Source organism: Oncorhynchus keta, chromosome 35 (genome assembly GCF_023373465.1).
Source record: "Oncorhynchus keta strain PuntledgeMale-10-30-2019 chromosome 35, Oket_V2, whole genome shotgun sequence".
NCBI lineage: Eukaryota > Metazoa > Chordata > Actinopteri > Salmoniformes > Salmonidae > Oncorhynchus > Oncorhynchus keta.
In genome coordinates, this window is record NC_068455.1 from 81,628,529 (window position 1) to 81,640,694 (window position 12,166).

Consider the following 12,166-nt stretch of genomic DNA (forward strand, 5'->3'; position numbering starts at 1 on the left):
CCCCCTCTGAAGCCACTCCCCCTCTGAAGCCCCTCCTCCTCCTACACTGGTCTGTCCATAGTGACTGGCTGTACAGTGAGTATGTTTGTCTGTCATTGTGATGCTTAGTGACTTTCCTATACAGAAAAAAAACAGATTTCAAAAGGGACAGAACTATAAATAAACCGGTACTTGTTGGGATTCAGAACCGGTACAGAACTCTGTTTTGCTGGTTGGAACAGTAGAACGGAACCCAAAAAATAAAGGTTCTGTTTAGGAAAATAATAATTTGGGTGCCAACCCAAACCAACCCCTGCTTCCTACCGGTTAAGACACTATGTAAGTGTTTCCTTTATATATCTTTATTTTCTATTTCTCTGTCAGGTTGATATAATAATAATAATAATATATATGCCATTTAGCAGACGCTTTTATCCAAAGCGACTTACAGTCATGTGTGCATACATTCTATATCCTCTCTATGTTGTCCTAGCTCTATGATGATATCCTCTCAGTTGTCCTAGCTCTATAATGATATCCTCTATGTTGTCCCAGCTCTATGATGATATCCTCTCAGTTGTCCTAGCTCTATGATGATATCCTCTCTGTTGTCCTAGCTCTATGATGATATCCTCTCTGTTGTCCTAGCTCTATGATGATATCCTCTCTGTTGTCCTAGTTCTATGATGATATCCTCTCTGTTGTCCCAGCTCTATGATGATATCCTCTCTGTTGTCCCAGCTCTATGATGATATCCTCTCTGTTGTCCTAGCTCTATGATGACATCCTCTCTATGTTGTCCCTGCTCTATGATGACATCCTCTCTAGGTTGTCCCAGCTCTATGATGACATCCCCTCTAGGTTGTCCCAGCTCTATGATTATATCCTCTCTATGTTGTCCTAGCTCTATGATAATATCCTCTCTATGTTGTCCTAGCTCTATGCTGACATCCTCTCTAGGTTGTCCCAGCTCTATGATTACATCCTCTCTAGGTTGTCCCAGCTCTATGATTATATCCTCTCTATGTTGTCCTAGCTCTATGATGATATTCTCTCTATGTTGTCCCAGCTCTATGATGATATCCTCTATGTTGTCCTAGCTCTATGTTGTCCCAGCTCTATGATGATATCCTCTATGTTGTCCTAGCTCTGTTGTCCCTGCTCTATGATGATATCCTCTCTGTTGTCCCAGCTCTATGATGATATCCTCTCTAGATTGTCCCAGCTCTATGATGACATCCTCTCTGTTGTCCTAGCTCTATGCTGATATCCTCTATATGTTGTCCCAGCTCTATGATGACATCCTCTCTATGTTGTCCTAGCTCTATGATGATATCCTCTGTTGTCCTAGCTCTACGATGATATCCTCTCTATGTTGTCCTAGCTCTACGATTATATCCTCTATGTTGTCCTAGCTCTATGCTCATGTCCTCTCTATGTGTTGTATCTCTACGCCAGGCGTCCAGAGATCACCATCCTTTCAGCAGAGCCACTGGTGTCTAATACCTGGTTCCCCGGGGCTTCTGGGGATTCCTCCTCCTCCTCCTCCTGCCGCTCAGATCTGGGGCAGTACTATACCTCCTACTATACAGGTAACTAACCCTCCTCTTCCTCCTCCTCCCACCACTGATCTGGGGCAGTACTATACCTCCTACTATACAGGTAACTAACCCTCCTCTTCCTCCTCCTCCCACCACTGATCTGGGGCAGTACTATACCTCCTACTATACAGGTAACTAACCCTCCTCTTCCTCCTCCTCCTCTTCCTCCCACCACTGATCTGGGGCAGTACTATACCTCCTACTATACAGGTTACTAACCCTCCTCTTCCTCCTCCTCCTCTTCCTCCCACCACTGATCTGGGGCAGTACTATACCTCCTACTATACAGGTAACTAACCCTCCTCTTCCTCCTCCTCCTCTTCTTCCCACCACTGATCTGGGGCAGTACTATAAATGGAACTAACCCTCCTTTTCCTCCTCCTCCTCCTCCTCCCACCACTATGATCTGGGGCAGTACTGTACAGGTAACTAACCCTCCTCTTCCTCCTCCTCCTCCTCCCACCACTATGATCTGGGGCAGTACTGTACAGGTAACTAACCCTGAATGTTTCTTATATTATAATGTGAGTAGCGACAGGGACTATTATAATCACATCACATCGTGAGGGCATGATGTGGGACAAAAGTATCTTTATCCGGGAGGGGGCAAAAGGGAGAAAAACCATGGTATATCACAGTGTTTTATGATAATCACGATAGACAAAGGATCGCCCAACCCTAGTAAAAACCTGTCATGGTTTTCAACCGCTCTTTAAATTTATCCCTGACACACTTTGGGGTCGATCGGATGACTTGCAGTAATCTTGTGTTCTTTCGGATGTGAGTCATGAATAGTTTTGTTGACAATTTTGTTTTGCTCCCGGCTCTTCCTCCCTGGCTCTTCCAGCCTCCCCTCCTATGATGAGGTGATTAGAGAGAAGAGACAGGAACAGGATCAAGTGTTGCCTTCCTCCTCCTCCTCCTCACCCCTACACTCCGTCTCCACGACTACCATCGCCACGCAGACTGACGCCGGACCAGAATCTCAGTTCCAACCCACAGTCACGCCCCAGTCCAGAGAGGCTCAGTGGGTAAGAGAGGGGGGAGTGGGCGGAGAGATTGACAGCACATAGTCTATTAATCAGTTCTTAGAATTCTGTTTTGGTCTGTGGAGTTCTCGATTAGTTCAATGTTGAGAGGCTGTTTTTGGAATCCAAAATCTGACATTAGGTCAAATTCATCCTACTTGTACTGGTGCTTGTTGCTTCAATGTGTGAATTGGTGTTTGTTTGTAGCCACCAGAGCTCCAAAACCTCCCAGACCTTCTTTCCCCTTTATATCCAAACCTGATGACACGCCGTCGCACGTTGATGACACGACGGAGCTGCTACTGCTACTGTCGACCCTCCCTCTTCCTAGAAGACAGTCCGGCACTACACACTCCGACCAGCAGACACAGCGAGGACACCAGACCAGCAGCGTTTCACAGTGACCTCTTGACCTCTGATCCTTTCTCACCTCTGACCTTTGCCTCTGGCAGCCAAACCGACCAATGGGTGCAGTCCTCCTCGGTCCCACCCCCTCATTCTACTGTTGCCTTGACAACTCCCTCCTCCCCTCCTCTGCTTCATAACCGGCCCAGGCCACACCCTCGCACGAAGAATAGCCTTCACCAATCAGGCGAGAGGTCAAGGTTCAGACCCTGGTGAGGCTGGGACAGACAGAAAGTGAGGTCACAGAGAACCAGGAAGTGAGGAATCAGGAGGGGAAGTACCTTCAGGAGCTCCTGGACGCCTTCAGCTCAGACGATTGGGGCTTCCCCGATCACCATAGCAACGACAACAGAGAGAGCGACTCGAAGAAGAAGAAGAAGAGGAGGAGGAAGATATGAGTACTCTGAGAGCCAGGATACAAGCCTTCGAGCAGCAGCAACAGGCAGAGGACCACGGTATCCATGGAGACAACGGCGTTGTCGCTAGGACGGGGAGACCTGAACCCCGTCACCGAGTCCAGCCCCCCGTCCAAACCGGCCCCTCCCATCGCCCCTAAACCCTCCCTCGCAACCAAGACCTCCTGCAAAGGAGTCTGGCAAGGAGGAGGCTCGGTGGCAAGCGACGTGAACTTGACTGTTGATACAACCACCACACAGCCCAAACCCAGTGACCCCTCTCCCAAACCCAGTGACCCCTCTCCCAAACCCAGTGACCCCTCTCCCAAACCCAGTGACCCCTCTCCCAAACCTATTAAGACCACCTCAAGTACCCCTGTCCCTGCCCTTAACCCTATTGTCCCAATACCTGCACCCCGACCCCTGCTCCCTAGAAAGCCCCCTCTGAACCCCAAAGACCAGACCGCCAGGCGAGGCAGACAGAGGGGACCCCCAACCCCTGTCCTCCTCCCAGACCTCCAGTAGCACCCAGGACTAAACCCTCCGTAGAACTCCACAGCACCAACACTAAACCCTCCGTAGAACTCCACAGCACCAACACTAAACCCTCCGTAGAACTCCACAGCACCAACACTAAACCAAGTGTTGCTCAGAAGCCCACTGCCATGACGTCATCCGGTCGAGCGAGTGGTAAGTGTGTGTAAAGCAGCACTAAGCTACCTATGATGTGTTTTGATAAGTGCGATAGCCTGCTAGCCGAGTGGTGCGATAGCCTGCTAGCCGAGTGGTGCGATAGCCTGCTAGCCGAGCGGTGCGATAGCCTGCTAGCCGAGCGGTGCGATAGCCTGCTAGCCGAGCGGTGCGATAGCCTGCTAGCCGAGCGGTGCGATAGCCTGCTAGCCGAGCGGTGCGATAGCCTGCTAGCCGAGCGGTGGAGATAGCCTGCTAGCCGAGCGGGTGCGATAGCCTGCTAGCCGAGCGGTGCGATAGCCTGCTAGCCGAGCGGTGCGATAGCCTGCTAGCCGAGCGGTGCGATAGCCTGCTAGCCGAGCGGTGCGATAGCCTGCTAGCCGAGCGGTTTTCATGAAACATGGTGGGGGGTTTATAGGATGTGTGTCAGAGAAGGTGCGAGAGTCATAATTTGTTACGCAACCCACCATGTGAAACCAACAAAATTGCCATGATTGTGTGTGAACAGCCCCTGGTGTGGGTGTGTATTATTCAGCTTCAGTTTGAAACCTCAGTTATGCCACAGGAGGTTGGTGGCACCTTAATTGGTGAGGATAGGCTCGAGGTAATGACTGGAGTGGAATGAGAGGAAATGGTATCATATACAGAGCAGAAATATTCACACCTTCTTCCACATGTTGTTCTTGTCACTGGCCTACACACACACACACACACACACACACATACACACACACACACACACACACACACACACACACACACTGCCCCACATGTCGAAGTGGAATTGTTGTTTAGAAAATATTTACAAATCAATAAAAAATGAAAACATGTTTTGAGTCAATTCAACCCCTTTGTTATGGCATATTTTTATTATTATTATTATTTATATTATTATTATATATATTATTATTATATATATTATTATTATTATATCTTATTATATATATTATTATTATATATATTATTATTATTATTTATATTATTATTATATATATTATTATATATATTATTAATATATATAATAATAATATATATAATAATATATATAATAATAATATATATAATAATAATAATATAATAATATATATAATAAGATATAATAATAATATATATAATAATAATATATATAATAATAATATATATAATAATATATATATTTATTATTATATATATTATTATTTATTTAACCTTTTTTAACGAGGCATGTCAGTTAAGAACAAATTATTATTTACAATGACGGTCTACCGTCTGACCAAACCCGTATGGATGTTAAATCAGCTCAGGAGTAAAAATGTGCTCAACAAGTCACATAATAAGTTGCATGGACTCACTGTGTTCAATAATGGTGTTTTAACATGATTATTAATGACATCCTCATCTCTGTACCCCCACACATACAATTATGTAAGGTCTCTCAGTAGAGCAGTGAATTTCAAACACATATTCAACCAAGACCAGGGAGGTTTTCCACTGCCTCGAAGAAGGGCCCCTGTTGGTAGATAGCAGACATTGAATATCCCTTTGAGCATGGGGAAGTTATTAATTACACTTGGATGATGTTTCAATACACCCAGTCACTACAAAGATATAGGTGTCCTTCCTAACTCAGTTGCCAGAGAGGAAGGAAACCACTCAGGGATTTTAACATGAGGCCAAAGGTGACTTTAAATCAGTTATAGAGTTTAATGGCTGCGATAGTTACAGAGTGATAGGAGAACTGAGGATGGATGAACAACATTGTAGTTACTCCACAATACTAACCTAAATGACAGAAGGTAGCCTGTACAGAATAAAACATATTCCAAAACATGCATCCTGTTTGCAATAAGGCACTAAAGTAACACTGACAAAAATGGGGCAAAGAAAGGAACTTGATTTCTTGAATAGAAAGCGCCATGTTTGGGGCAAATATCATATCACTGAGTTTAATAGACGATGTGCTGTCATCACTGAGTAGCACTCTTCATATCTTCTAGCATGGTGGTGGCTGCGTCAGGTTATGGGTCTGCTTGTCATCGGCAAGGGAGTTTTTGGGGGATAAAAAGAAACTGAATACCTAGTGAGATATACATGGAGGAGACTTAATCAAACTCGTCGTCTTGACTAACTTTCTTGTCTCTTTCTCTTTCTCATCAAAGGTCAAAAAAGTTTTAATAGGAGGCAGAATGCGATCGGATCCTCGTCTAATTGGTCTTCACATAACTCTCAGATTTTCCACGTGGACGGGGATATTGGAAATTTAATCAAAGTTTACTGGAGAACAACTTATTTTTAACTAAGACATAAGAATTTATAACTGAATTTTTCCAATATAATAATATAGGTTCAGCAAATCTCCTTATTGTTTGGGATATACCTTTAAATGTACCTTCAGGAGTCATTCAATTCAATATTCATCAACAATAAAGAAGCAGTTTCTGGATAAAGAGACAAGATGTCATGTTGTGCTGCTACCGTGTTGTTGTCATGTTGTGCTGCTACCGTGTTGTGTTGTTGTCATGTTGTGTTGCTACCATGTTGTGTTGCTACCATGTTGTCATGTTGTGCTGCTACCGTGTTGTGTTGTTGTCATGTTGTGTTGCTACCATGTTGTGTTGCTACCATGTTGTCATGTTGTGCTGCTACCATGTTGTCATGTTGTGCTGCTACCGTGTTGTGTTGTTGTCATGTTGTGCTGCTACCATGTTGTGTTGCTACCATGTTGTCATGTTGTGCTGCTACCATGTTGTGTTGTTGTCATGTTGTGCTGCTACCATGTTGTGTTGCTACCATGTTGTCATGTTGTGCTGCTACCATGTTGTCATGTTGTGCTGCTACCGTGTTGTTGTGCTGCTACCATGGTGTGTTGTTGTCATGTTGTGCTGCTACCATGGTGTGTTGTTGTCATGTTGTGCTGCTACCATGTTGTGTTGTTGTGCTGCTACCATGTTGTGTTATGTTGTGCTGCTACTGTGTTGTTGTCATGTTGTGCTGCTACCGTGTTGTGTTGTCATGTTGTGCTGCTACCATGTTGTTGTCATGTTGTGCTGCTACCGTGTTGTGTTGTCATGTGTTGCTACCATGTTGTGTTGCTACCGTGTTGTTGTCATGTTGTGCTGCTACCGTGTTGTGTTGTCATGTTGTGTTGCTACCATGTTGTGTTGCTACCATGTTGTTGTCATGTTGTGTTGCTACCATGTTGTGTTGCTACCGTGTTGTTGTCATGTTGTGTTGCTACCATGCTGTGTTGTCATGTGTTGCTGCCTTGCTATGTTATAATAATAATAATATATATAATAATATAATAATAATAATAATATATAATAATATATATGCCATTTAGCAGACGCTTTTATCCAAAGCGACTTAGTCATGTGTGCATACATTCTACGTATGGGTGGTCCCGGGAATCGAACCCACTACCCTGGCGTTACAAGCGCCATGCTCTACCAACTGAGCTACAGAACTGCTACCATGTTGTTGTCATGTTGTGTTGCTACCATGTTGTGTTGTCATGTTGTGTTGCTACCATGTTGTGTTGCTACCGTGTTGTGTTGTTGTCATGTTGTGTTGCTACCATGCTGTGTTGTCATGTGTTGTTGTCATGTTGTGTTGCTACCGTGTTGTGTTGCTACCATGTTGTGTTGTCATGTTGTGTTGCTACCATGCTGTGTTGTCATGTGTTGTTGTCATGGTGTGTTGCTACCATGCTGTGTTGTCATGTGTTGTTGTCATGGTGTGTTGCTACCATGCTGTGTTGTCATGTTGTGTTGCTACCATGCTGTGTTGTCATGTGTTGTTGTCATGTTGTGTTGCTACCATGCTGTGTTGTCATGTGTTGTTGTCATGGTGTGTTGCTACCATGCTGTGTTGTTGTCATGGTGTGTTGCTACCATGCTGTGTTGTTGTCATGGTGTGTTGCTACCATGCTGTGTTGTCATGTGTTGCTGCCTTGCTGTGTTGTTGTGTTGTGTTGTCTCTCTTGTCCTGATGTGTGTTTTGTTCAATATTTATATGTTATTTATTTATTTAAATGTATCCCAGCCCCCATCCCCACAGGTGGTCTTTAACCTTTGGTAGGCCGTAATTGTAAATAAGAAATTTGTTCTTAAACTGACTTGGCTGGTTAAATAAAGGTTAATTAAATGAATTCAGGCTGTAACAAAACGTAGTGGAATAAGTCGGACGACACTGGATATAATTTCTGTGTGTTTGATACCATTCCATTTGCTTTGTTCTTTTATGTGTCCTCCTCCCCAACAGCCTCCTGTGTTTATGCACATAACTTTACCTCTCTCCTTCTCTCCCCTCCTCCCCTCTCCCTTTCCTGTGTCTGGGACAGCCCTACCAGAGAACAGGAGACCTTCTCTGCCGTCCAAACCTCCATTCAGACCTCAATCCCAGCTCCAGTCCAGGTTACTCCCCCAACCTTAGCCCCATCTCCAAACCCAGCCCCAGTGGGTTCTACCCCCCAGTCTTAGCCCCAGTGGGATCTAACCCCCAGTCTTAGCCCCAGTGGGTTCTACCCCCAGTCTTACCCCCAGCCCCAGTGGGTTCTACCCCCCCAGTCTTACCCCCAGCCCCAGTGGGTTCTACCCCACCAGTCTTAACCCCAGTGGGATCTACCCCCCCAGTCTTAACCCCAGCCCCAGTGGGATCTACCCCCCAGTCTTAACCCCATTGGGATCTACCCCCCCAGTCTTAACCCCAGCCCCAGTGCGGTCTACTCCCCCAGCCTTACCCCCAGCCCCAGTCCAAAGGAAAACACCACCAGTCTCCACAGAGTCTGAACCTCCTCTTCCTCCTCGGTAAGTGTGTGTATCTATGTCCTGGACTCCTGATAGACTGTATAGTGACTCCTTGGTTAGTGAGTCCTGACAGACTGGTTAGTGACTCCTTGGTTAGTGACTCCTGATAGGCTGGTTAGTGACTCATGATAGACTGGTTAGTGACTCCTTGGTTAGTGACTCCTGATAGACTGGTTAGTGACTCCTGATAGACTGGTTAGTGACTCCTGATAGACTGTATAGTGACTCCTTGGTTAGTGAGTCCTGACAGACTGGTTAGTGACTCCTTGGTTAGTGACTCCTGATAGGCTGGTTAGTGACTCCTGATAGACTGGTTAGTGACTCCTGATAGACTGGTTAGTGACTCCTTGGTTAGTGAGTCCTGACAGACTGGTTAGTGACTCCTTGGTTAGTGACTCCTGATAGGCTGGTTAGTGACTCATGATAGACTGGTTAGTTACTCGTGATAGACTGGTTAGTGACTCCTGATAGACTGGTTAGTTACTCGTGATAGACTGGTTAGTGACTCCTGACAGACTGGTTAGTGACTCCTGACAGACTGGTTAGTGACTCCTTGGTTAGTGACTCCTGAGACTGGTTAGTGACTCCTGATAGACTGGTTAGTGACTCCTGATAGACTGGTTAGTGACTCCTGATAGACTGGTTAGTGACTCCTGATAGACTGGTTAGTGACTCCTGATAGACTGGTTAGTGACTCCTGATAGACTGGTTAGTGACTCCTGATAGACTGGTTAGTGACTCCTGATAGACTGGTTAGTGACTCCTGATAGACCGGTTAGTGACTCCTGATAGGCTGGTTAGTGAGTCCTGATAGACTGGTTAGTGACTCCTGACAGACTGGTTAGTGACTCCTGACAGACTGGTTAGTGACTCCTGATAGACTGGTTAGTGACTCCTTGGTTAGTGACTCCTGATAGACTGGTTAGTGACTCCTGATAGACTGGTTAGTGACTCCTGATAGACTGGTTAGTGACTCCTGATAGACTGGTTAGTGACTCCTGATAGACTGGTTAGTGACTCCTTGGTTAGTGACTCCTGATAGACTGGTTAGTGACTCCTGATAGACTGGTTAGTGACTCCTGATAGACTGGTTAGTGACTCCTGATAGACTGGTTAGTGACTCCTTGTTGTCATGTTGCTGCTCTTAAAGTAGTAGAAATGTACAATACTAATATAATAGTATAACTCTGAATGTCTCTCTTTGTATATTCCAGAACACACACACTCTTAACCTGTCTCTGTCTGTGTGTCTCAGACCCCAGGGAGGGGTTAAGACGCTCCCCTCCGCCCCCTCCCATAAAGACTGTTCCTGGTCGACCCCCACCTCCCCAGGCTATCTCTGCCCCCTCTACTATATCATCCAATCAGCCATCCCCTCCCCAGGATGTCTCTGCCCCTCTACCACATCAGCTGATCAACAGGCTGTCCCCGCCCCTCCAATCAGCCGCAGGGTCAGAGGGCACCAAAGAGAGGCCCCCTCTACCCCCGACCCAAGCCTGGACATCCCCTGTACAAGAACTACATGGTAAACAAACATCTACTGGCTGTACCCCGCACTATACTCTACATACAAAAGTATGTGGACACCCCTTCAAATTAGTGGATTCGGCTATTTCAGCCAAACCCATTGCTGACAGGTGTATAAAATCGATCACACAGCAATGCAATCTCCGTAGACAAACGTTGGCTGTAGAATGGCTCGTACTGAAGAGCTCACTTTTAACATAGAGATGACCAGGTCAACTGTAAATGCTGTTATTGTGAAGTGGAAATGTCTAGGAGCAACAACGGCTCAGCCGAGAAGTGGTAGACCACACAAGCTCACAGAACGGGACCGCAGAGTGCTGGAGCGTATAAATATCGCCTGTCCTCGGTTGTAACCCTCACTACTGAGTTCCAAACTGCCTCTGGAAGCAACGTCAGCACAACAACTGTTCGTCGGGAGCTTCATGAAATGGTTTTCCGTGGCCGAGCAGCCACACACAAGCCTAAGATCACCATGAGCAATGCCAAGCATCGGCTGGAGAGGTGTAAAGCTGGCCGCCATTGGGCTCTGGAGCAGTGGAATCGTGTTCTCTGTAGTGATGGACGGGCGTATCTGGTTTTGGCGGATGCCAGTAGAACGCTACCTGCCCAAATGCATAGTTCCAACTGTAAAGTTTGGTGGAGAAGGAATAATGGTCTAGTACTGTTGTTCGGGCCCCTTAGTTCCAGTGAAGGGAAATCTTAACTCTACAGCATATAATTATATTCAAGATGATTCTGTGCTTCCAGGTTTGTGGCAACAGTTTGGGAAAGGTCCTTTCCTGTTTCGGTATTACAATGCCCCTGTACACAAAGCGAGTTCCATACAGAAATGGTTTGTCGAGATCAGTGTGGAAGAACTTGACTGGCCTGCACAGAGCCCTGACCTCAACCCCATAGAACACCTTTGGGATGAATTGGGGTGCCGATTGCAAACCAGGCCAAATCGCCCAACATCAGTGCCCGACCTCACTAAGGCTCTTGTAGCTTAATGGAAGCAAGTCCCTGCAGCAATAGTCCATCATCTAATGGAAAGCCTTCCCAGAAGAGTGGAGGCTGTTATAGCAGCAATGTTCCAACATCTAGTGGAAAGCCTTCCCAGAAGAGTGGAGGCTGTTATAGCAGCAATGTCCCAACATCTAGTGTAAAGCCTTCCCAGAAGAGTGGAGGCTGTTATAGCAGCAATGTTCCTACATCTAGTGGAAAGCCTTCCCAGAAGAGTGGAGGCTGTTATAGCAGCAATGTTCCAACATCAAGTGGAAAGCCTTCCCAGAAGAATGGAGGCTGTTATAGCAGCAATGTTCCAACATCTAGTGGAAAGCCTTCCCAGAAGAGTGGAAGCTGTTATAGCAGCAATGTTCCTACATCTAGTGGAAAGCCTTTCCCAGAAGAGTGGAGGCTGTTATAGCAGCAATGTTCCAACATCTAGTGGAAAGCCTTCCCAGAAGAGTGGAGGCTGTTATAGCAGCAATGTTCCAACATCTAGTGGAAAGCCTTCCCAGAAGAGTGGAGGCTGTTATAGCAGCAATGTTCCAACATCTAGTGGAAAGCCTTCCCAGAAGAGTGGAGGCTGTTATAGCAGCAATGTTCCAACATCTAGTGGAAAGCCTTCCCAGAAGAGTGGAGGCTGTTATAGCAGCAATGTTCCAACATCTAGTGGAAAGCCTTCCCAGAAGAGTGGAGGCTGTTATAGCAGCAATGTTCCAACATCTAGTGGAAAGCCTTCCCAGAAGAGTGGAGGCTGTTATAGCAGCAAA

The 12,166-nt window shown here is 46.0% G+C and overlaps 2 long non-coding RNA genes across 2 annotated transcripts in view; one reads left to right on the forward strand and one right to left on the reverse strand.

The window, feature by feature from the left end:
• Window positions 1-12,166, reverse strand: part of LOC127916372 (uncharacterized) — an 84,620-nt gene that overhangs the window by 60,841 nt on the left and 11,613 nt on the right. The window lies entirely within an intron of this gene.
• Window positions 10,368-12,166, forward strand: part of LOC127916369 (uncharacterized) — a 15,483-nt gene continuing 13,684 nt past the window's right edge. Inside the window, exon 1 of the long non-coding RNA XR_008094719.1 lies at window positions 10,368-10,410. This is a non-coding gene — a long non-coding RNA (uncharacterized LOC127916369). The remainder of the gene's footprint in view (window positions 10,411-12,166) is intronic.